Here is a 26,503-nt window from a genome sequence, read left to right on the forward strand (position 1 = left end):
TGGACCACTTTCCAAATGTCTTGCATCCCCTTAGAATGGAAAGTAGCTAGCTATAAGGTTATAAACGAGTTACTTCCGACAGAAGAAAAGAAATTCCGCCACCGGATGACACAATCGCCGCTATGCAAGAAATGCGCGGTAATTGACACTCAGTTTCATAGACTGACTAGTTGTGGAGCCGTCAAGGACATTTGGCAGTGGCTCAGAGTAGCGTTCCACAGGTTGACGGGATCTAGAAACCCGAACGATGTGTATCGTGCAGTATTGACTTTGGACATTAGCAGACGTGATCATCGACATGCTCTGACTTGGCTTAGTATGGGGTATCTCTTTTACCTTCAAACCAACGACAAGGTATCTCTGACTTCCTTCAGAAGCTACTTACAAGAATGTAAATGGAAAATAGCAAGATGTGGTAGTCCCGCCACTAGTCTACTCATCCAAGACCTCCAAAGTATACTGTGATATATTCAGGTTTGTTGTCTCAGCCGTGTCTAAACCTTCCACCGATACCTCGTGTGTGTTATAATTTCTTTCTTTAATCCCTGTCACAAAGGTGCTGGAAAGCGGTGCGAGTGTTAGCGACGCGCAGGGTTACAATGAAGATCGTGGTTTCCGACAAGTTACATTGTATAGACTGTGTTCCTTAGTGAATTTCATGTCGCATGAAGTAATACATTTTGATGTAAGTGCATAGGCGTAAGAAGTAAGCACAGGACACTGAGGTGCAAGAAAAGTGCAAATGATGATATATAACGACATCACGTTTCTGTATCAATACATCATGTCCCTTGTTAAGTGCTTATGTGTATATTGTAACTTTATGTGTAAGTGTATACTAATAATAAAAAAAATTAAAATAAAAAAAAACATAAGTTCGGCTAAGGTAGCTGCCCTTGCGTACAGTAAAAACACCTTGCATTCGATCTTAGTTTATACTGTATGAGACACCTTGTATTCTTACATCATTTCAAAGAAGTTAGGATTTTATCGAACACGTTCCTTGGTTAATTATTCCGATCACTAATTTGTCTTCCTACAAATGAATATTTGCTCCAGTTTGTCCTCTTGCATACCATACCTATTCTCATGTTACAATCTGTGCTACTTTTAAAAGCTCCAAGATTATTAGTTTACATTCCGCGCCATCTCTCCACTGACAACTCGGAATGAAACGGTCCCAAGGGGCTTTTTAACTTGGGAGCGTAGGTTGGTAACTACGTGGCCTTTAGCTGAGTCCTGGTATTGCTCCAACTTCTTTGTGCCAGGCTCCCCACTTTCATCTTCCGGCCTCCTTTTGTCTATTCCTATTCTTTTCCGACCTCAACGCTATTAGGTTACGAGGCCTAGGGAGTGTTTTATCTTCACGCCCTTCGTGGCCCTCGTCCTTCTTTGGCCGATACCTTCATTTTTTGAAGTGTCGGATCCCTTCCATTTTTTCTCTTTGATTAGTGTCATAATTATAGAGGATGATTGCCTGATTGTACTTCATCCTAAAACAATAATCACCACGTAGCTTGCAGCTGCCAATGATGTGAGGGATGTTTCGCATATCTTTTAACAATAACATTGGTATCCTCTGGATATTTTTACTTAGCTAAATACTACATACAGCGTGAACACTCGTTTGGGAAGATAGTTTCATATTTTCTTGAAAGTCTGTCCTTTTGCTTTGTTTATCGTCATTGAAAATGACAGTTTTAAGGGGAATTGCAAATTTTTCCTTTCTCTCTCTTTTTTTTTTTACACGTTGCTTACGTCGCTCCGACACAGATGGGTCTTATGGCGACGATGGGACAGGAAAGTGGTAGGAGTGGGAAGGAAGCAGCCGTGGCCTTAATTAAGTTACAGCCCCAGCATTTGCCTGGTGTGAAAAATGGGAAACCACGGAATACCATCTTCAGGACTGCCAACAGTGGGGTTCGAACCTACTATCTTCCGAATAAGCATAAGCGACTGCAGATATCGAGCTCGGTAACTGCGATATTGTCATGCAGAAAGCATACTGATATCTGTAGGAACGAATCTTGTTCTTGGCAGAAAACAATACTTCTCTTTCCAGCACTTGTAATAACTTCCAGTTTTATAGAGCGTGCCAACAAGTCACGTACCAGCATGCGAACTCCATTAACTAATTCTGAACCGAAGTTCATGTTTCTGATGAGCATAACAATTGCACCAATTTTCAGTGTGATGACATTGGTGAAGATGTAATGGAGTTGAGAAACACCAGCGGTAAGTTAAACCTCTCCGCTCGATCATTTCCGATGATGCAGAGTCGATACTGCAGTGCACTTTGAAATCTCCAGGAATTAAATGTAGCATTTCCATGTCTATTTCGTAACAGTTTTCAATCAGAGGAGACACAGTAATTTTCCCCATCTGAATGTTGGCCGGAAGGGTAGGAGAGTTAGTGGTATACACTTTGTAATCTCTAGGTTGCGTGCTAAAAGCTTGGATAGAATTCCAAGCCTCTCCCTAGTGCTCATATGCAGTCAGGGCATATGACGCTGTTGATGGTGATTCGTCCGTCAGACGGAGACGAAAAGCCTTGAGTAACCCCTTAGTCCTATTTGACGGGAGCCTGGCTGAGTGGCTCAGGTGCTTGAGGCGGTGGCTTCTGATCCTATGTTGACAGGTTCGATCCTGGCTCAGTCCAGTAGTATTTGAAGGTGCTCGAATACGTCACCCTCGTGTCGGTAGATTCACCGGCACGTAAAATAATTCCCGCGGGACAAAATTCCGGCACCTCGGTGTCTCGGAAAACCGTCAAAACTAGTTAGTTGGACGTAAAGCTATTATTATTATTATTATTATTATTATTATTATTATTATTATTATTATTATTATTATTATTATTATTATTACATACAGTAATTTTCGCCATCAGAATGTTTTGTCCGGCAGGGTAAGAGAGATAGTGGTATACAATTTCTGATCACTAGATTGCGTGCCAACAGCCAATTACAAACCTCTCAGCATTGTTCATATGGAGTGAGGGCATATGACGCTATTGATGGTGATTTGTCCATCGGATGGTGACGTTAAACCTTGAGCGGATCCCTTGGTGCTTGCTCGACAGAAGAAGGCTATGTGCCTACTAACGTGTATCACATCATTCACATTCACGGTCTGTTGTGGTTGACGTCCGAAAGGGCATCCGGTCGTAAAATCTCGTTACGAAGGTTCATTTCACTTCATACACGACCCTGTAGAGCCTTCAGAAGATACAGGAAACACGGTAACCCAAGTCGAATACTCATTTATAGGATTAGGATTGATGGAAGTATTAAATATCAGTTTTAGAGTTTTCCTGGCATATAGCATTGTTTGGAATGTTGATGAAATTTCTTCCATTTTCAGTAGTCATTTAGAAAATGTACGTTCATTGGCATTAGCACGGATATTTTTGTTACTCAACCCCTAAAATCATTCCTAACTTATTATCGAAAATATAATGTGAAATTTTAACTTCGTACATCAAGTGGTTTCGGAGAAATGAATATTTTCTGATTTTGTAATTAACTCCGTTAGTAATGGAATGTTCGAGGTTTATTTAACATCTAGGACATACAATAAAAGAGCAACCATTATGTGAAATTTCAACTTCGTGTGGGAAACGGATTTGGAGGAACAAGTAGTTCAATTTCTGGAGGTTCAACCACCATTTCACTTCCGTAAAGATGGAAGTTCTTCAAACCCTTCCTACGTAAGCACTTACGATATAAGGGCAACTACCGAGTGAACTTCGAACGTCCTACATTACCGGGCGAGTTGGCCGTGCTGTTAGGGGCGCCCAGTTGTGAGCTTGTATCCGGGATATAGTGGGTTCAAATCTCACCGTCGGTAGCCCTGAAGATGGTTTTCCGTGATTTCTCATTTTCACACCAGGCGAATGCAGGGGCTGTACCTTAATTAAGGCCACGGCCGCTTCCTTCCCACTCCTAGTCCTTTCCTATACCATTGTCACCGTAAGACCTATCTGTGTCGGTGCGACGTTAAGCAAAATTGTAAAAAAGAAAAAGAAAATTGAACTCCCTACATTATAGGTGTCAGAGTTATGATGATGAGTCAGTCATGAATCATTTGACTCAAATTTTAATTTCTAACAAACATTTTGATTTTCAAATTGCACACTTCTTCAGTTTATAACGAATTGAATGAGACATCTCGCATCGCTGTGTGCTATACAGTAATACTCTCACAGCTTCTTGTAAGAAACGGATTATACCTATACGTATACACCCCTGCGGGTGGGGGCGGTAGAATAACACCCACGGTATCCCCTGCTTGTCGTAAGAGGCGATTGAAAGGGGCCCGAGCGTGGGAGCGTGGGAGCGTGGGGTGGGCGAACACGGGGCCTTTAGCTGAGTCCTGGCATTGCTTACTTGTACAAGGCACACTTTCATATATCTTATCCGATCTCCCTTGATCAACTCTTGCTTCTTTCCGACCCCGACGCTGTTAGAGTACTCGAGGCCTAGGGAGTCTTTCATTTTAACGCCCTTCATGACTCTTCGTTTTCTTTGGCCGATATCTTCATTTTTCGAAGGTCGGGTCCCTTCCATTTTATCTCTCTGATTAGAGTTATATAGAGGATGGTTGACTAGTTGTACTTCCTTTTAAACTATCACCACCTTATACGTATATTTGCGAAAAAGCCCGTTAGGTCTACGCCAAAATAACACATGTTAGAAAGAACCTAGTCTGTGGTGTAGTGGTTAGTGTGATTAGCTGTCACTCCCGGAGGCCCGGGTTCGATTCCCGGCTCTGCCACGAAATTTGAAAAGTGGTATGAGGGTTGGAACGGGCTCCACTCAGCCTCGGGACGTTCAACTGAGTAGAGGTGGGTTCGATTCCCACCTCAGCCATCATGGAAGTGGTTTTCCATCGTTTCCCCACTTCTCCTCCAGGCAAATGCCGTGATGGTACCTAACTTAAGGCCACGGCTGCTTCCTTCCCTCTTTCTAGTCTATCCCTTCCAATCTTCCCATCCCCCCCCCCTCGCAAGGCCCCTGTTCAGCATAGCAGGTGAGGCCGCCTGGGCGAGGTACTGGTCATCCTCCCCAATCGTATCCCCCGACCCAGAGTCTGAAACTCCAGGACACTGCCTTTGAGGCGGTAGAGGTGGGATCCCTCGCTGAGTCCGAGGGAAAAACCGACCCTGGAGGGTGAACAGATAAAGAAGAAGAAAGAACCTAGTATCTACAAATTTTAAAAAATACAATAAATTATTAAGAAAAGCAGCAATCGGAATTGACAGTACTACATGAATTGTTTCCAGTAAAGAAGCTGATCATCGCCAATTCACTTGTAGGAGCTGTTAAATGCTGTTAGATATATTCATTAAGATGCGTGAAACAAGAAAAGGTGCGAAAATACTGCGTTCTCTACTATTACTCAAGTTATAAAACATTTAAAATTCATTATATATGACTGTGAAAGCACATGTCAACGATGGTTACACGGTGATCGAGGAGTGATGACGTCATACCTGACGTCACAAAATGTTGGAGAGAGTCGCGGAATTAACATCCAAAAACTAAGTTTGAATTTCAACTATTGCGCATACGCGATTAATTTTATTAATTAGCAATTCACTCAGCAGTTGGCAGTTTATATTATTTAATTTGTGACATCAAAAAATGACTGAAATACCATGTTGGCACTAGTGTCGATACTGTTCTACGCATGTCAGTTTGTAATTTTTCGAATTTTTGAATCATTGACAGATCGAACCTGCGGTTAGTCGATATGTGGAGTTAGAATTGAAACGTTATGGAATTATCATGTAAATACGTATCTTTATGTGATATAATTCACGTAAATGAAATGGAGTATGCTTTTTAGTGCCGGGAGTGTCCGAGGACAAGCTCGGCTCGCCATGTGCAGGTCTTTTAATTTGACTCCGTAGGCGACCTGCGCGTCGTGATGAGAATGAAATGATGATGAAGACGACACATACCAATGATGGTTAAAATTTCCGACCCTGCCGGGAATCGAACCCGGGAACCCTGTGACTAAAGGCCAGCACGTTAACCATTTAACCATAGAGTCTGACGTAATTCATGTAGAGTGCATATGAAATGAAATGAAATGAAATGAAAAGAGTGTAATTTTCCACTGGGGTCGAAAATCGGGCAATTATACTGTATTTTCAACAATAAAAATACAAATATTCAAACGTCCTCTGTATTGTGAGTATTGTATTGCAATTCAATTCGTTTTGCCAAATGATTCGCAATGTCCGACTCGTTGGCTGAATGGTCAGGGTACTGGCCTTCGGTTCAGAAGGTCCCGGGTTCGATTCCCGGCCGGGTCGGGGATTTTAACCTTAATTGGTTAATCCCAATGGCTCGGGGGCTGGGAGTCTGGCGTATTCAACATTAGAAATCATCCTAGGTAGGGCCCTCATCTTCACAGACATGCAGCTCGTCTAATAGGCCGTCTACGAGAAAAAGATCTGCACCAGGCCTCTCCGGAGCCCATGCGCTATTATTATAATGAATCGGAAGTGCTATTCTTAATCTCGAGTCGTTTCTGACAGTGTTACTTACGTACGAAAATCGTTAGTAATATTCCAAGTTTTCAGGTCTTACAAAGTGGTCTGTCTTGAATATGTGTCGCATTATCAGTATTCGTGCACGACTTTCTGGTGTCACGATATTATTTTAGAGGTTATATGTGAGATTTAATTGTTTTAAAATGCCTTTATCCTGCTTACACTACTTTCGCATGTTGATATTTATGTGGGACATCATAGAACAATATGACTGCCTTTCCTTCATGTAGGCAGGTGTGGGTACAGGGTCGGTAGATGCAGAGTGGGTTTCGGCCCTTGGGTTTCGTCCCTTAATTGGTCCAACAGCTCTGTATTCTGACCGGCAACCCGAGCAGAGGAGAGGTGGCCACGGCTCTACCGTGGTTCTACGCCTCTGCATTCGGGAGATGGGACAGGGCTGGACTTCACGGCTGGCCCCAACCGTCAGCTGACCTGAGAATGGTTTTCCGTGGTTTTCCATTCTTCTGCACTAAGGCGAATGCCTGGACAGTTTCTAGTATAGGCCACGACCGCCATCCCCCTCACCTTCACCGCACATCTCCTTCACCGTAACAAATCTCCCGGCCTGAGAGCGACGTCACCGTCTAAGAGGCCCGCCTCCCCCTTCAGGGGAGGAATGAAAACGTTTATTAGTAGTAGTGTGGGTATATTAACCATGTGATGTATAACGTCATGAACATGGTTCACATTCATACTTCGAAAATACGGTAAATTGCTTATTCCCCAAAAGTCAGAAAATTTATTTTCCCATCTAAGTTTGTTTTTTGGACAGGATAAAATTCGCCCAATATGTTTAAAAAATTGTAGTACCGGAATTAGCGACGATCCGTTTCTTTACTGAACCCAGCAAAAGAATGGAGGAGAATATGTTACTTTTATGTTCTTGAGGTTAATATCTAACAGTAAGATTGTGAGCTTGCATCCGGGAGATAGTAGGTTCGAATCCCATTATCGGCAGCCCTGAAGATGGTTTTCCGTGGTTTCCCATTTTCACACCAGGCAAATGCTGGGGCTGTACCTTAATTAAGGCCACGGCCGCTTCCTTCCAACTCCTAGGCCTTTCCTATCCCATCGTCGCCATAAAACCTATCTGTGTCGGCGCGACGTAAAGCCCCTAGCAAAAAAAATAACAGTAAGATTATCAGGTCCTTCTCCAAATAAATTGATTAATTTACCTCTACCGAATGATTTTAGAAATTAAATATAAGGGAGAACTCGAGCTCCAACATATTTAAAATTGCGTTAAATTGAATATGCTATTTATGATTGCTTCTTATATTATAGAGTGAGAGGACGATATTTTATGTAGCTATTTGATGGAGTATTTTAGATTTTATGGGACAAATGCATGTGAACTCTCGGGGCGATGAAAGCCTCAATACGACCTGTTCATCACGAAGGAAGCGCTCTGAATAATTGAAATTAATTAGGTCCAGGTTTTGTCTTTTGGAGGCTTGATATGTAGGAATTGTTTCTAAGGAAACGTAAAAATTATTATTGCCACAAAAATGTTTTATGTAAGATATGAGGAAATGGCAGCTTGTAATAAATGGGATACATAGTAATCCCTGTTATTTGATCGGGATGTACCATCTACGGGATTGAGGTAGTAACACTAGTAACTTACAGTCCTTGATATCCTTAAAGGAATATATGTCCAGAATACAGTAGAATGCGAGAGCACGAGTTTCACAACCCAGCTCAACAATCCTCAATAGGAAACTCAGTTCTTTATTCTTACGACCTATATTTCTTAGCGTAACATAATTTTAAGATCTGGTAGGAAATAATAGGACTGGGAGAAGCCTTCATTCTGCTGTATAGTCACATCACATTCGGTCACAGTCAACAATAAGACACGACAGAAACATACCAGAAAAATACCATTGTTGACCAGGTCGTTTACTGTCCAGTCCGCATGCAGTTAATATAAGAAAGGTATCGTTTATTGTGCAGTCCGCATGCAGTTAATATAAGACGGGTAAGAAAGGTTTTCGCTATTCCCCGTTCACCCAGCACGCGTCCGTAAGGATTCCGGGGGCAATCAAGCGTGCTGACTCTCTGGATGGTTGCCACGGGTGATGGCGGGGAGGGGCCATCACTACGGGGAAGCCTGGTGCGATCGCAGCAGGTACTACTACCCCACTGTACTTGTTAATATCCTCGGGGTAACAGTCGAACTCGACACGAGGTCACTGCTCCTCAAAACAGGGGTTTTCTCTGTTTGGGGATTCAGTCCCGAGTGTTGGTAACGACTGAAACTTCCGAGATATTAGCAAATACGCGGGATGAGGTGCGCGTCCGAAAGGATTCCGGAGGCGACAAAGCGCATCGACTTACTGGATGGTCGCCACGGGTGATGGCGGGGAGGGGCCATCACCTCTACGAAAGCTTCCTGCATTAATTAGGTCAAGGAAGCAAGATACCTTCATCATATTTGGTGATGTCCTCGAGGTGACAGCCGAATTCCAGACGAGGTCAAGGACTGTAAATCTGTTTTGAGGATCAGTCTGCGACCGAGTCGCGGGGACGACTGGAGCCTCGGAGGCATCAGCAAATACGTGTTGGGTACGGCGCGCGTCCTAAAACATTCCGGGGGCGAATAAAGGCTCTGAATCTCTACATATTAACGGGTGAGGACGTCTTGCAGCCCTCACCACCTTCACAATGAAAACAGAGAGCAGAGTGCTTTTGTTCGATAGCTTCCAGGTATATCTGCTGAAATGTGTTTTGTAAAATGTTTTTCTCTCTGCTCTAGTTGTTGCTGCTGTTGCTCTTCGTGATTTATAATATACTACAAATGCGACAGATGGACCAAGGAGAAGTTCTACCCACTATCTGAGAAGAGAGAGAAACGTGCGGTGAATCGATAGAATGATGCATATTCAGTTTTTGTGAAAAGCTTCGATTGTAAATTTTGGTAACACTGAATGGTCACAAAATCTATGTACGGATAATATTTTGCTATGTCTATCATACCTGCTAAATAAAATTCAACGTCACCGTACTTTAACTGGCTTTAATATTCAATCAAACATACTATAAGTAGGCTAAGATATTATATAAATATTTACACCATCTGTACTACGCGTAGCTGATGGGTTATTATTATTGAATATCCAAAGCAGTTTGGAACCCTATTTTACATAGTATACTAGGGTCGTAGTTAAAATACATATTCAGTTTTACAATGAAAATAAATTCGTGTATCTAATCGACGGAAAATGAAGTGGATGAAGTTAATAAAATATTTGTAACAGATAATGCAATGACGCAATAATTCAAATGAGAGTTCAAATCATATCTTCTTCTTTCAAATGCAGCACATTCAAACAGTAGGTGGTCCACTGTTTGTGACAATCCACAAACACACACGTAGCCATCAGGACGATTGATTCTGAATCGATGAAAATAATAACCAAATTTTCCTTGACCAGTCAAAAACTGAGTAATTTCAAAGCTTGGCACCAACATGTTACTTTACTTGCGGCTGAAAACCTCAGGGAAGAATATTTCTCTGGTGACTTGGTCTCTAGTGGAAGAAGTCCAAATGTTGTTCCATTGATGGATTATGTGCTTCTTTATGACTTTTTTTAGCGTAGCTAGGTGGCGTTTTGTCATAAGAAATCTCCAAATTAGATATAGCCGCTGCTTTCGCCAGAGGATCAGCTTTCTCGTTTCCAGATATTCCACAATGACCGTGAATCCAGTCAAAACAGATGTGCGGACTTTGTTGAGCTGTGGTTCTAATAGCTACAGCTACTGGATTCAGATTATATTTATTATTTATCGCATTCAGCGCAGCTTGCGAATCACTTAATAACCGAGATTTCTTATTGTTAGATTTGCACCATTCGATCGCAGACTTCATCGCCCACAGTTCAGCCTGGAAAATAGAGCATGTGGAAGAGAGTTTTTACTGGGATGAGAACACCTCAGAATCGTTTTCATGAACAACAAAGGCACATCCTACTTTGTCCTGTTCATCTGTGCTTGGTATTCGAGATCCATCTATGCAAATAAAGCAGTCATGGGTAATTGAACAATTTTCATAAATGAAGTTTTTGAAGAGACTTGGGTGATCAGACTGTAGAAAATGACAAGGTTGCTCTAGAGTGGTATTCAGAATGGGCATTGGTGATTTTTTTTTTTCAAAAATGTGAGCTCAGCTTTTGCTATCGCCGTCAGAAATAGTGGCTCAATGCCTGCAATAAGAAGAGCTGCATCAGTAGAGGTGGTGCGGTAGGCACGGGAAATACGAAGGGCAAATCCTCTCTGAATTGGCATCTATTTATGCTGAACCCATTTCTTCTCAAGTGTCATTCGAAAAGAGGAAACACAACACAATATCAGAGGTACAAACGCTGTATCATAAATAATTCTTAGTACCTCTGAATTTAGTCCCCAAGAAGGTCTGCAGGCAATAGCAAAACCTTGCATAAACTTACTGCCTTTCTGTTGTAGTTTGTTGAAATGGGCCCTGGAGGTTAACTTCTTGTCAAGTACAACTCCTAGATAAAGAATATGATTTTCCATAGTGATATTTTGTCCATTCATTTTAATTTGAGGCTTAGTTTCCTTCTCCTTGTAACAAGCTGATGGGTTATAGAAAAACTCACAATCAAGGAGGGTTTCTGAATCATGAATTTCTTCGTGTAGTAAAAGCGTATGGACCATTGAAAGATCCGAACACAACAAAAATTAAAGTGAACCTAATCTCGACTACTCCTAAACCGAGATAAAAACGAAGTATGACTAAAACTGGATAAACTGCAGATGATCTTCAGCATTATGGTTACACATTCGCATGTGATCTGGTTGATAAACCGATTTACAGCCAGAACACACTCCACAGACCGAGCGTGTGGCTGCACGATTTGGGTAACATACCTGTCGCCTTGCATTCGAGAGAGAATGGGTTCGAACCTCACTGTCTGTAGCCTTGAAGATGGATTTCCGTGGTTTCCAATTTTCACACCAGGCAGGCTGTATCTTAATCAAGACAATGGTTGCTTCCTTCCTCCTCCTCGGCCTCTCCTATCCCATCATCGCCATAAAACCTATCTCTGTTGGTGCAACGTAAAGCAAATTGTAAAAATAAAAAATAAAACTATTTTCCGAAGAGTTTAATCTCGGCTGGTGTCAGACAAGGCTGTATCCTCTTTTCACTAGAGAGTTCATCCAGCACACGGTTTCTCTGACCTGGGATGGAAGCATCGTAATAGACAATCTGAGATACCCTTATGATAATGTGATCCTAGTCCCTAATGCAATTCAGCTCACGACGGTTATGAACCAAATGAACGAAATAAGTGCAAGACTTTGTGCTTGAGGTCAGTTCTAACAAAACCACAATAAATAATAATAATGATAGCCGGGCTGAGCAGCTCAAACGGTTGAAGCGCTAGCCTTGTGGCCCCAACTATACAGGTTCGATCCTGACTCAGTCCAGTGGTATGAAGATGCTCAAATACATCAGCCTCTAGTAGTGTCGGTAAATTTAGTGGCAAGTAAAGGCACTCCTGCGGGACAAAATTCCAGCACCTCGGCATCTCCGAAAACCCTCAAAGTAGTTAGTGGGAGTAATAGCACTAATAATAATAATAATAATAATAATAATAATAATAATAATAATAATAATAATAATAATAATTGATCGTATGGCTTTTTGAGCTGGGATTGTCCGTGGACATGTTCGCCTCGCCTGGTAAAAGTTTTGTATTTGACGCCCATGCGTGATCTGTGAGTCTGCGTTGAGATCATGATGATGATGCGATAGGGAGAAGGATGAGACCCGGTCTCGCCCGGCTAAGTAGCTTGGATGGTTAATGCGCTCACTTTCTTAGCCCAAGTTGTCAGATTCGATCCTGTGGTATTTCAAGGGGCTCAAATTCGTCATCCCTGTGTCGGTTGATTTACCAGCAAGTAAATGAGCTCCTGCAGGACAAAATGTTTGCACCTTAACTTCTCCGAAAAACGTAAAAGTCGTTAGCGGGATGTAAAATAATAATAATAGTAATGATAATTGTTAGGGAGATATCCGTGGATCAGAAAGACGTGAAATAAGGTGCTGGGGTGAATGGGTCTAACTGCAATATCAAGAATAGAATTAAAACTTTAAAAGGTTATATTTCTTTTAGAATATCCAACTTAACAATTTTCTTCACTTCGTGAACATAACAACATGACAGGTACAATAAGCAATTTTGAAACAAGACTTAGAAAATCCCAAATTAGTAAATTTTACTGCTTTGGGGATTCAAGCCCTTAGTTTACAATTTATGAGATACCGGATCCAGTTTACAAAACTTACGAAATCTCATATGGTAGACAGGGACGGAAATATCCCGATTTAAGAGCACTTGCTCAAAAAGTTACAATATTTAGCCTTCTAGAGGCACCCTTCACTATCACAAAACTTTGAAAAGAGCTTACATGCTCTCGATTTCTTACAGCCCACTCAAGGCAACATTACATCAAAATATTACACTCTCTGGCCTCACCAGGAACGAATTACTAATGGAAATAGTTTTACACAGGGGTATCTAGTATCCAGCCTACCGGGCCTTTGCGGAAAAGAACAGGTTAAATAAATGACCGAACACAAACTGAATGGAGGCATACACTTGCGCTCCTAGGTAATGAAATATTAACACATTAACAGGCTCTGGGCCCGACGAAACAGGGGCTAGTCCCAAGCTACTGAGGTGACTCGCATGGAAATAAATTTAATAGATTACAGGAAGAAAACAGTTACGAAGTCGTAGTCACCTCAAACCAAGATGAAGGGGAGCTCAAGAAGGTAACTCACTCTCTATCCCCGATTTACAGTTAAAGACTTTATGAAGTTTTACATTAGCCGAAAGAAAATTTACATTTTAGAAAAGTTTGTTAAATAGTTAAAAAAGAATTCGGACCTTCCCTTCGGATAAGTCTGCGGAGGTAGCTACAGAAAAGAGAATTTAGGGGGCCATTACCTGGCTTATGTTCTGCCTGCCGAAAAATGAGGCGTCCCGCCTCCTGCCTTAACACACACACTCAGAAAGACGACGTTCAAGTGAGACAAGGAAACTTGAAAAGCCGCAACTTATATACCCTCAGGGAAGGTTCGAGATGATTCTGGGCTAATCTGGACACACCCTCTCATTTTTATTGGCTGAACCCAAAGTTACACTCAAAACCGAACAAGAAGCCTGTGATAGGCTGAAAATTAATTACAGAAAATTTTCATTGACCAGATTCAAAACTGTCGGAATGAGACAGAAGTGTTGCAAACCTAGAATTACATAAAGAAAACACATGAAAGTTGAGAAAACCTATAAACACAAAATTTCTTTCATTAACAACTTCCTTTACCTTGCACTAGAGTGCACAACCATAGTTTTTTGGTAGTGACATCTGTGGAAAAATGTCAAAACTTCTTGATGTACGGCAAAAATAAAACTAAGAGAAATCAAATCAGTTTAGGAAACTTCACAATAACACAGTTACTTAATATTTCGGTAGTGACATCTTCAGATTAAAGTCTCAACTTTATGTAGTAGCAATTTCACATTTTGTTCGGTAGAGGAGTTCGTTAAGGCGCTTATTTTGAATGTGCGGAGTTGAGGTGTACCTTCCGGTACAATAATAATAATAATAATAATAATAATAATAATAATAATAATAATAATAATAATAATAATAATAATAATAATAATAATAATAATTAATGTCCCACTCCAGTCGCCTGGGTGTGGTTAACAAGCCTCCTCCACTCTTTCCTGTCCTTCCACATTTCCTGCTACATTACTTCCGCTACATCCAATCCAGCTTCTCTAATGTCCTTCCAAATGTGATCCATCCACCTTCTTCTCGGTCTTCGAATTGGTCTCTTTCCCTTAACTTCTCTTTCTAATTCCCTTGTTGCTACCCGTTCCTTTCCCATTCTTTTTACATGTCCGAACAATCTCAGTCTTGTTTTCTGTATGTTCTGTACTAACGGTTCTATATTTAGCTCTTCTCTGATTTTAATATTTGGATTTCTATCTCTTCTTGTCTTTTTAACCAATGTTATTAAAAATTTCATTTCTGCTGCTTGGATCTTACTATCTTGTCTCTTATTAGTTACAAGCGTTTCTAGTCCGTATGTAACAATTGGTATGAAATACTGTTTATATAATGTTAATTTCATTCTCTTGGGTACTTTGTCATCCGATAAAAGCTCTCTGACTTGATGATGAAATGTTGTACCTTTACTTAGTCTGTCATTAATTTCAGGGTTGATTTCATTACTTCCATTAATAATGCTACCCAGATATGTAAACTGTTCTACATTCTTTTTTTTTTTTTTTTTTTTTTTTTTGGAAGTTGCTTTACGTCGCACCGACACAGATAGGTCTTACGACGACGATGGGACAGGAAAGGGCTAGGAATGGGAAGAAGCGGCCGTGGCCTTAATTAGGGTACAGCCCCAGCATTTGCCTGGTGTGAAAATGGGATACCACGGAAAACAATCTTCAGGGCTGCCGACAGTGGGGTTCGAACCCACTATCTCCCGAATACTGGATACTGGCCGCACTTAAGCGACTGCAGCTATCGAGCTCAATGTTCTACATTCTCTAACCGTTCTCGTCTACGTTCACTTGGCTTCTCTTTTTCTCTTTTCCATAGTGCATGACTACAGTTTTCGTTTTACTAATTGCCATTCTAAACTCCTTCAGATTTTCATTCCAAATGTCCAGTATCTTTGTACTTCCTTTTCTACCTTTCCCCGAATCACCACATCATCTGCAAATACCAAATTCACTTCATCACTACGGATACTCTGCTTTACACGTTTTATGATTTCATAAATCAATATAATAATAATGGCGACAGTGCACTTTCTTGCTTGAGACCTTTCTTCTTATCAAATGTTTTAGAGTCACCACTCCCCACTTGCACACTACTTTTACTCTCATGATAGAGCATATTTATCTTGTTAATTAATGATTTTGGTACATTCCTTTTCAGTAGGCATTCCTATACCTGTTTTCCCTTAATAATCATAAGCTTTTTCCAAATCCAAAAATACGAAGATGATTTTCTTCTTTCTTTCCAGGTGTTTTTCCATTATCGTTCGCACTGTAAATATCAAGGCTATTGTCGATCTGTTTGGTCTAAAGCCATATTGTTCTTCCTCTAACTGTGTTTCTATTATATCCCTCACTCATTTGTCTATGACTTTCTCCATTATTTTTAGCCCATGTGCTAATAGGGTTATACCTCCATAATTTTCACATTTCTTCCTATTTCCTTTTTTGAGCAATGGTACAATGCTTCCTTGTTGCCAATCTTCAGGTATCCTTTCATCCTTCCATATGGCATTGAGGGCTCGGTATAGCTACTGTAGTCCACTGCTTCCTGCTGCCTTAATCATAACAGCATTGAATTCTTCTTTTCCACTTGCTTTACTTTTGGTCATTGCTTCCACTGCCCTTTCAAGTTCCAACCATGTTACCGGGTTCTCTTCATTTTCTCCATCTCTTATTTCCATTTTAGTATCTCCTACTTCCTCCGAGCAGTCATCCTCATTATAAAGTTTTTCAAAATATTTTGCCATCACCTTCTGAAGATCCTTTTCGTCACGTACTGTGGATCCGTCTTCTCTCTCCAATGCCTTGATTTTTCTTGATTTATTCTTTTCGATTTTATTACTCTGTATAATAGTTTATTTCCTCGACTATCTTGCTCAGTTTTGTTCGTAAACTCTCCCCAACATTTCTCCTTTTCTTCCTTGATATTCCTCCTTACTTCTAGTTTCAATGTTTTGTATTCCTCATGCAATCTTTCTATCTTATTCTCAGCCTCCGATACGTTTTTTGCTTTAGCTTATCCATTTCTTTCTTCACCTTGTTCCTTTCTTTTATTTACTTTTTTATTTTGTCTGCCCACCACCGTGTCTCCTTTCCCTTAACCAATGCTTTTGTTTTCCCGCATACCTCAATCGCTGCTTCCACAAATGCCTGTCTTAAATTGTCCCACTCTTCTTCTCCACTTCGTTTTATTGTGTTAGGCAACTTCCTTTTTACACAATCTTGGAATGCCATTCTTTTATCCTCCTTCTCCAATTCCCAAATCCTGATATTTGGTTTCTTCTTCAGTACAATTTTATGAATTTTTACTTGTTTTAATTCCACAATTAATAATCTATGATCATCTTCCATACTTTCACTGGGGATTATCTTCGTATTCGTGCCGTATCTTCCCCATTCTTGGTCTGTTATTATAAAATCGATGAGTGTTCTATACTGTCGATCTCAACTATATCGGCTGATCTTATGGCTATTCCTCTTCATAAACCATGTGTTCTTTATTATCAGGTTATTTCTGATACAAAAGTCCAACAGTTTCTCTCCATCTTCATTTATATCGCCGTACCCTTGTGGGCCCACAACATTCTCGTATCCCATTCTATCAATTCCCACATGGGCATTCAGATCTCCCATTATCATGATCCCTTCTCCAACAATATAGGTTTCCAGTTCATTGGGGAAATCTTCTTTTCCTTCCACGCTACACCCTGTAATAATAATAATAATAATAATAATAATAATAATAATAATAATAATAATAATAATAATAATAATAATAATAAGGCGGTGGTGCGCCGGACCCTTTCCACTAGGTTCCGTGGTTCAAATCCCGGTCACTCCATGTGAGATGTGTGCTGGGCAAAGCGGAGGCAGGACATGTTTTTCTCCGGGTACTCTGGTTTTCCCCGTCATATTGCACTCCAGCAACACTCTCTAATATCATTTCATTTCATCTTTCAGTCATTAATCATTGCTCAGGAGGAGTGCGACAGGCTTCGGCAGCCGGCACGATTCCTAGACAAAAGAGTGACTGAATGGGTTGCTATATTTTTAGAAAATAGATCTCAGCGAATTAGAGTAGGCGGAGCTTTATCTGACCCTGTAATAATTAAGAGGAACCTTTGTTTTCTTATATATATAAATGATACGAGTAAAGGAGTGGGATCAGAGGTAAGGCTTTTTGCGGATGATGTTATTCTGTACAGAATAATAAATAAGTTACAAGATTGTGAGCAACTGCAACATGACCTCGATAATGCTGTGAGATGAACAGCAGTCAATGGTATGATGATAAACGGGGTTAAAAGTCAGGTTGTGAGTTTAACAAATATGAAAAGTCCTCCCAGTTTTAATTACTGCGTTGATGGGGTCAAAGTTCCTTTTGGGGATCATTGTAAGTATCTAGGTGTTAATAAAGGAAAGATCTTCATTGGGGTAATCACATTAATGGGATTATAAATAAAGGGTACAGATCTCTGCACATGGTTATGAGGGTGTTTAGGGGTTGTAGTAAGGATGTAAAGGAGAGGGAATATAAGTCTCTGGTAAGACCTCAACTAGAGTATGGTTCCAGTGTATAGGACCCTCACCAGGATTACTTGATTCAAGAACTGGAAAAAATCTAAAGAAAAGCAGCTCGATTTGTTCTGGGTGATTTCCGACAAAAGAGTAGCGTTACAAAAATGTTGCAAAGTTGGGCTGGGAAGATTTGGGAGAAAGAAGGAGATCTGCTCGACTAAGTGGTATGTTCCGAGCTGTCAGCGGAGAGATGGCGTGGAATGACATCAGTAGACGAATAAGTTTGAGTTGCGTCTTTAAAAGTAGGAAAGATCACAATATGAAGGTAAAGTTGGAATTCAAGAGGACAAATTGGGGCAAATATTCATTTATAGGAAGGCGAGTTAGGGGTTGGAATAACTTACCAAGGGAGATGTTCTATAAATTTCCAATCTTATTGAAATCATTTCAGAAAATGCTAGGAAAACAACAGATAGGGAATCTGCCACCTGGGCGACTGCCCTAAATGCAGATCAAGATTGATTAATATCCTCGCCACAAGATGGGGACTTCATTCAATTCCTAACCCTGTCATATTACTTGAAACAATCTGTGGACATTTTCATTATTTAAGCACGGTGTCGGCATGTAACTTCCTCCTGTCGAATAATACATAGGGGTCTACTCAAGGCTTAACGTCCCCATCCGACGGATGGATGAATTACTATCAAAGGTTTCATATGCCCTCGCTCCATATGGACACTGCGGAGAGATTTCGAAAAGACCGAGCTCGATAGCTGCAGTCGCTTAAGTGCGGCGAGTGTCCAGTATTCGGGAGATAGTAGGTTCGAACCCCACTGTCGGCAGCCCTGAAAATGGTTTTCCGTGGTTTCCCATTTTCACACCATGCAAATGCTGGGGCTGTACCTTAATTAAGGCCACGGCCGTTTCCTTCCCACTCCTAGTCCTTCCCTGTCCCATCGTCGCCATAAGACCTATCTGTGTCGGTGCGACGTAAAGCAACTAGAAAAAAAAAATTCGAAAATCCAGACTTTGGCACGCACTCTAGTGATTAGAAACAGTGTCACCACCTCTCCTACCCTACCGGCCAAACAACCTCATGAAGTTAATTTTTCTTTCTTTTTTACACTGGCACTAAGAGCTGTCAATAATATCAACCCTTGTAAGCACATTCCATTGCTATTGATCGAGGGGCTATTCTGAGGATGGCAACTCGCATTTTTCGTGACTTCATTTAGAGTGGTGCAATGGCGTTCGCGTGCTGTTATTAAATAAGAGTCACTACCTGCCTGGCACCGCAAGCCAGACAGCTCCACTGTCAAATTACCTCTTCCGCCCTGGAACTGGCTACATGTCAGCAATGTTCGACTAGATTTTCAGCTGATTCATTCTTGTTTATCACCGAGCGTGTTGGCTATGCGGTTAGGGTCGCTTAGCTGTGAGCTTACATTCGAGCGTTAATGCGACGTTAAACCAATAGCGAGAATAATAATAATAATAATAATAATAATAATAATAATAATAATAATAATAATAATAATAATAATAATAATAATAATAATAATCTTCCATATCACCAACGGGACCCGACTTTCCAAAATATGCTGGCTGGTAGACACCCAAAGTGACCTCACAGAAATCGATATTAACCCACTGGCAACCACACGGACTAAACACAGGCTGAAATTAAGTACTCATAACTTCATACCCGTCCGACTCGTTGGTTGAATGGTCAGCAAACTGGCGTTCGGTTCATAGGGTCCCGGGTTCGATTCCCGGCCGGGTCGGGGATTTTAGCCTTCATTGGTTAATTCCAATGGACCGGGGGCTGGGTGTTTGTGCTGTCCCCAACATCCCTGCAACTCACACACCACACTTAACACTGTCCTCCACCACAATAACACGCAGTTACCTACATATGACAGATGCCGCCCACCCTCGTCGGAAGGTCTGCCTTACAAGGACTGCACTCGGCTAGAAATAGCCACACGAAATTATTATTAGGCCTGTTACTTCATACTCAAGAATCCAAGAGGAAGGAATCTGATTCTCGAAAATGCATGGACACAAGAAAGAAGACGAGCCAAAAGTGAAAGGATGTAGTTTTGGGAAAATAAGAAGGATAAGAAAAACAAGAAAACAAGTGCTGAGTAATGGTTTTACGTGCTCCTTAGAGGGTGAAACGCAATATACAGTAAGGGCCGGTATATAATACTTGTTTAACCACATTATTACGTTAGATAGATTGTTAAAATTTCAATCCATGTTCATTTTTCTTTTAGTAGAGAGATTCATACTACTGGTGAAACAGAGATGGAGCTATTGAAACGGAGCTCTTTCTTCCAAAATTAATATTGTGAGAATACTTCATTGCGTTTGCTATTAAAATGACAACTTGTAGGTGAGGGGAGGAATTGGTCTGGTTATGTGAATGTAACAGCGGCTTAAAAACAAAATATATGATTAAAACTAGATTTCATGACGCAAGTGTTTCGCAAAGGAAATATATTTTTGCACAGGAAATTATTCACCCCATCATGTGCCGAGGTTAACAATGGTGGAAGCCTTTAACTTCCACTCCTCCAAGGGCCTTAATTGCCTGTACGGAGGTGACTTTGCTTTTTGCTTTGCTTACAGGAAATTATTCTTACTATTTTCCTATATAGGGTCGGCAGATGCAGAGTGGGTCTCGGCCCACAAGTGGCCACGCCGGACAGCTCTGCACTCTGATCGGCCAACCGAGCAGAGGAGGGGTGGCCACGGCTCTACCATGGCTCTACGCCTCTGCATTCGGGAGACGGAGAGGATCTGGTCCCTACTGTCCTGAGAATGGTTTTCCGTGCTTTTCCATTCTTCTGCACCAAGGCGAATGCCAGGAAAGTTCCTAGGATAGGTCACGGCCACCAACCCCCTCACCTTCTCTGCACATCTTCACCAATACAAATCTTCTGACCTGAGAGACAGCGTCACCGTCTAGGAGGCCCGCCTCCCCATTCAGGCGATGAGGAATGAAAACATTTTCTAGTAGTTGTGTATAAGGTTGACGGAGGGTTCCGGCCGAGAAGTGGCCACAGCTAGTCCACGGCACAAGAGCTCTGCACTCCGACAGAGCAGAGGAGGGGTGGCCACGGCTGTACAGTGGCTGTACGCCTCTGCATTCGGGAGACGGAGACGGGCTGGTCCCCACAGTCGACTGTTCTGAGAATGGTTGTCCGTGGTTAACCTGCACTAAGGCGAATGCCGCGAGAGTTCCTAGTATGGGCCACGACCGCCAACCACCCTCACCTTTTCTGCACATCTCCTTCACCGTAACAAATATCCTGGCCTGAGAGAGGGCATTACCCTTTTTAAGGGACTCGCTGTACCCCCTCAGGGTACGGAATGAAACTTTGTGTAGTTAGTTACTTAATTTCCTATATTTATTTATTACTGAAATCATTTTGGACCATTTCCCAATTATTAGGGTGCAATGCTGAGTGGCTCAGATGGTAGAGCACTGGCCTTCTGAGCCCAACTGGGCAGGTTCAATTCTAGCTCTGTCCGGTGGTTGAAATACGCCAGCATCGTGTCTGTAGATTTACCGGCACGTAAAAGAACTCCTGCGCGACAAACTTCCGGCACTTCCCTGAAAACCATAAGAAATTAGTGGGACGTTGGCGTGAGTCCAGTTGGCTAGTTAGTGCGGTATTACACCAACTTGCATTCCATGCTAGAGTGGAGAGGAGTGAGGACTTCATTAAAATAAGTTCCAAATTCCACGTTTTTAAGCATTTAAACAGAATGTATAGTACGCGAACCTTTCCTTGAGCCCTGAGCTTCATAGTGCTGAATGGGAACTAGGGCTCAAGAAAAGGTTCGCGTACTATAAATATACATATTTATAATATTTTTAAATACTTTTGAGTGGGATTTGATAGAATTTGATGATATCTTTCCAAGAACAAAACATGTCATTCTATTTTAGTTAAGTTGTTTCTATTACCGTATGTTTTATTTTTATGCAGTTTATAAATTTATTTATTCAAAATTTGTTTCTGTAGACTGAAGGACCTAACAGTTATAAATTAATCATTTTAACAGTCAGGTTTATCATCCTTCAGTGTTATAATGCGTTTGATTACAGAAGCATTTAGCGTCTAGGCAAAATATTTCAGGACACTGAGACAACCTTAACAAATACGAAAGAAGAAAAAAAAAAAAAAAAAAGCAGGGACTGTCCTGGGGTCCCGAAAGGCAGAAGATACTGTGGATGCATTCTACATCCCGAAAACAACAGGAGGAATGCAGGGTTACGAACGTTCATCTTTCCCGTGAATCCTGCGTAAATTGACTGTCGTTTGCTCTCTTTAAATCTCGACACAGAAAGCCTTTAATTCCACCATAGAACAGGTTCAACTTTGTCAATTTTAATCTGGTGCTAGTCTCATCGGACAATTCTTCCCTCTACGCAAAAGTGGAACTTACATCTACAACTTTCTAGAAGCATATACGTAGTTATATATGTCAATCGTGCAACAGAGGAGCAACTGCCAACCAAACACTATCTCATCAAGAGTTTTTACGTGACTTCACAAGATTTTACTTGTCATTGTGAACACTTCTGTTACTTTTATCATTATTCGCAAATACGGTTTCTTCACTTTTATCTGTCATTCCATCACCATCCCATCCTTCTAGATCCTCTCTCATTTCTCCATACTATTTTTATCACTATGTCTTTTACTGTTGTAATTTGGCTAGGCTGATGATGGTCCACAGTGGACCGAAACTAGTACCTTTTAATGTCATTGTAATGTTTTTGTAAAAACATCAAATGATTTTTTAGTATTGAGAAGGTGGAATATTAAAATTTTGTATTTACTTTAAGCATAGTATTATGAAGGTTGTGATACCCAGAGTGTCCCATCTTCATGCCCATGTGGCACTTCCTGACTCTCTGCCGATAACTTCATTAATCAAATGGTTGAACTTTTTTTTACTTCTTGTTAGAGTTAAAAGGGGATGGTTATCAAGTTGTACTTCCTCCTAAAACAATCATCACTAAGCATGTGGCTGCGTAGATTGCGTAACGTAGCTCTCAGCTTGCATTCGGGAAATATTGGGTTCAACCCCACTATCGGCAGCCTTGAAGATGGTTTTCCACGGTTTTCACATTTTCACACGGGCAAATGCTACGGCTACACCTCAATTAAGGCCACGTCCACTTCCTTCACACCCCTCGCCCTTTCCTATTCTATCGTCGCCATAAGATTTGTGTCGATGCGACGTAAAGCAAATCAACATTTAAAAAACAATCATCACCACCACCTCCAACCAAGTGTCGGTGGAGGATTAAGCTCAATAACATAGAAACCGCAGAAGAACTATATCTAAGCACCATATATATATATATATATTTACACTTTGCTTTGCGTCACACCAACACACATAGGTCTTTCGGCGACGATGGGATAAGAAAGTCCTAGAAGTGAGAAGGAAGCGACCGTGGTCTTAATTAAGGTACAGTCCCAGCATTTTCCTGGTGTGAACATGGGGAACCACGGAAAACCATCTTCAGGGCTACCGACAGTAGGGTTCAGACCCCCCCCCCGTAACTCCCGAATGCAAGCTCACAACTGCGCGCCCTTAACTGCACGGCCAACTCGTCCGGTCACCATGAAACTGTGACCTTACTAAAGGTCGGAGCCTTTTCATCCCTGTGGATTCCGCAACAGAGAATGCAAGAGGTGTGGCCAGTGTATTATCTCACATCAATCACGTCTGGGCGCGCTTCCGAGAACGCATTAACCACGCATCTCTACTGGGAGGTGAGGTCGAAGTTTACAGAGGCGGTTCCCATTAATATCTTCAGGAGCGAAGGATACTATCTACGGTCGTTGAAAATAGTATAGACACCCGAGTTAATACATTAATAAAAAGTTTATCCTTTGTCGCACTTAGAAACAAACTGCACCAAAATGTAGCGTGTTTTATTCTACGTTTAATCATGTGGAGTAGCAGAAATCAGTTTTAATTTTAGTCTGACATTCTCATGAGCTTCGTAACAAGCCGAATAACGACTATGATCACCCAGTAATGAGAAAATGTTGTTTTAAAAAATTTACAAAAACCTTTTTCACAAATTCTTTCTTATTCTGTTTACCCTCCAGGATTGGTTTTTCCCTCGGACTCGGAGAGGGATCCCACCTCTACCGCCTCAAGGGCAGTGTCCTGGAGCGCGAGACATTGGATCGGAGTATACAACTGGGGAGGATGACCAGTACCTCGCCCAGGCGGCCTCATCTGCTATGCTGAACAGGGGCCTTGTGGGGGGATGGGAAGATTGGAAGGGATAGAGAAGGAAGAGGGAAGGAAGCGGCCGTGGCCTTAAGTTAGGTACCATCCCGGCATTTGCCTGGAGGAGAAGTGGGAAACCGCGGAAAACCACTTCCAGGATGGCTGAGGTGGGAATCGAACCCATCTCTACTCACTTGACCTCCCGAGGCTGAGTGGATCCCATTCCAGCCCTCGTACCACTTTTAAAATTTCGTGGCAGAGCCGGGAATCGAACCTGGCTCTCCGGGGGTGGCAGCTAATCACACTAACCACTACACCACAGAGGCCGACCTTTTTCACACATACCAAATAAAATAAAGCTTGGTCTACCGATCAACATTAAGTTACTTTAAGAAGTATTAAAGTTTGGTTACGATCAGATCAACACTTTTTAGGTTATGAATTTTCAAAGTGAGCACTCCGTTGGAAATGGAAAATATACCGGTACTTTTTTGTTCAACCTGCGTTAAAATTTTAACTGGGCACGATAAAAATGTCTACTCCACATAATTACTCGTAGAATAAAACAAGCTAAATTTTCTTGTAGCATGTTTCTATGTGCGACAAAAAATAAAATTCTTTTAATTCGGGTGTCAATACCTTTTCCAACGACAGTAGTAAATTCCTTCAGCTAATACCAGTTATTTCTAGAGCTACCCTGGTTCATTCTGAATTTTATGTCTCCTCGAATGAAATGTATTCAGTAAGACTGAATAGAAATGTTCGGATCGAAAAGACTATATCCGAGGCATGCAGTCACAAAACACCACAAATCGAAAAGAAGGGGTCCGATGACCTAGATGTTAGGTCCCTATAAACAACAAACAACACGCAAAAAAAAATGGTGTCAAATTTCCATTAGGAAAAATCAAATGATAACAAATACTTCTTTCAATAAATAACTCAAATTGATTACGATTAATAAATCTACATCTAACGAATCGTTTTCTAGAGACATCTCTATGTAATTTAGAGCCATATGAAATTATTATATCGACATTATATGAACAATAGAGACCTGGTTTACAGAACTACTTGTATTAATATTCACTATTGATAGTAAACACGACTCTTGGCCACTGACCTCTACTCAAAGGGTGCACGAACCTTTTAGCGTGTACACTTACAACATCCTGTTGGTATATTTCATAGCTTGCATTACGTGACTTAATTTCCATAACACTTCCTTCCTTTTTGCGGGCTTGAACTACGGAGCGCTGGAAGAAAATATTTAATGTTCTTTATCACTTGACTTATCCACACAATGTGAATGTGGATTATTGTACTAACAAAGGTCGAAGTACACCCAAGGTCAGAATCCAGATTAAGTTGAGGACAAAACATGACGGCCTCAGTTCCTGGAAGTGAACTGGAAGCCAGCTGTCAATCACACCCTGCACCCTGCTGAGTTAACGAGCTCTAAGGGATCCTTGTTGGTGTGGAGAGATTGCCAAACTACTTTCTTCCACACTCTCTTCAGTCTTTACCCTTTCTTCATGTCGAGTGCAGTGTAGTGATCGTTTTATTATTATTATTATTACTATTATTATTATTATCATTATTATTATTATTATTATTATTATTATTATTATTATTATTATTATTATTATTATATTGTATTACATACAATTCACAATTTTATAATTGGGTTTGTGACCTTCTACGGTACAATGTGCATGGAAGAAGTACTATTTAGTACATACGCGCACATATGCTTCATACATATCGGTACCGTATATACCTACATTGTTGACAAATAAATTTGACAGATATTTATGAGATATTTACTATACATAAACGTTCAAAATTATTAGTGGTCGATTTTCATTAGTCCTCTGTATATGGTGGATGGTTTATTATTATTATTATTATTATTATTATTATTATTATTATTATTATTATTATTATTATTATTATATTACATATAATTCACATTTTTATAATTGTGTTTATGACCTTCTTCGGTACAATGTACATGGAAGAAGTACTATTTAGTACATACGCACATATGCTTCATACATATCGGTATATACTTACATTGTTGACAAATAAATTTGACAGTTATTAATGAGATATTTACTATACATAAATGGTCAAAATTATTAGTGGTCGATTTTCATTAGGGGCCGATGACCTCGATGTTAGGCCCCTGTAAACAACAAGCAAGCAAGCAAGATTTTCATTAGTCCTCCGTATATGGTGGATGGTTCATTATTATTATTATTATCACATCGAAATAACAAATAGTGATGTTCATAAGAGTGTTTTATTC

The 26,503-nt window shown here is 40.8% G+C and overlaps 1 protein-coding gene across 1 annotated transcript in view; it reads left to right on the plus strand.

Annotated features, from left to right (window-relative positions):
• The window catches only part of LOC136886022 (dual specificity protein phosphatase 22-like), a 735,408-nt gene that overhangs the window by 469,414 nt on the left and 239,491 nt on the right, over positions 1-26,503 (plus strand). The gene's annotated exons all lie outside the window — the stretch shown is intronic.

The sequence above is a fragment of the Anabrus simplex genome, chromosome 1 (genome assembly GCF_040414725.1).
Source record: "Anabrus simplex isolate iqAnaSimp1 chromosome 1, ASM4041472v1, whole genome shotgun sequence".
NCBI classification, from domain to species: Eukaryota; Metazoa; Arthropoda; class Insecta; order Orthoptera; family Tettigoniidae; genus Anabrus; species Anabrus simplex.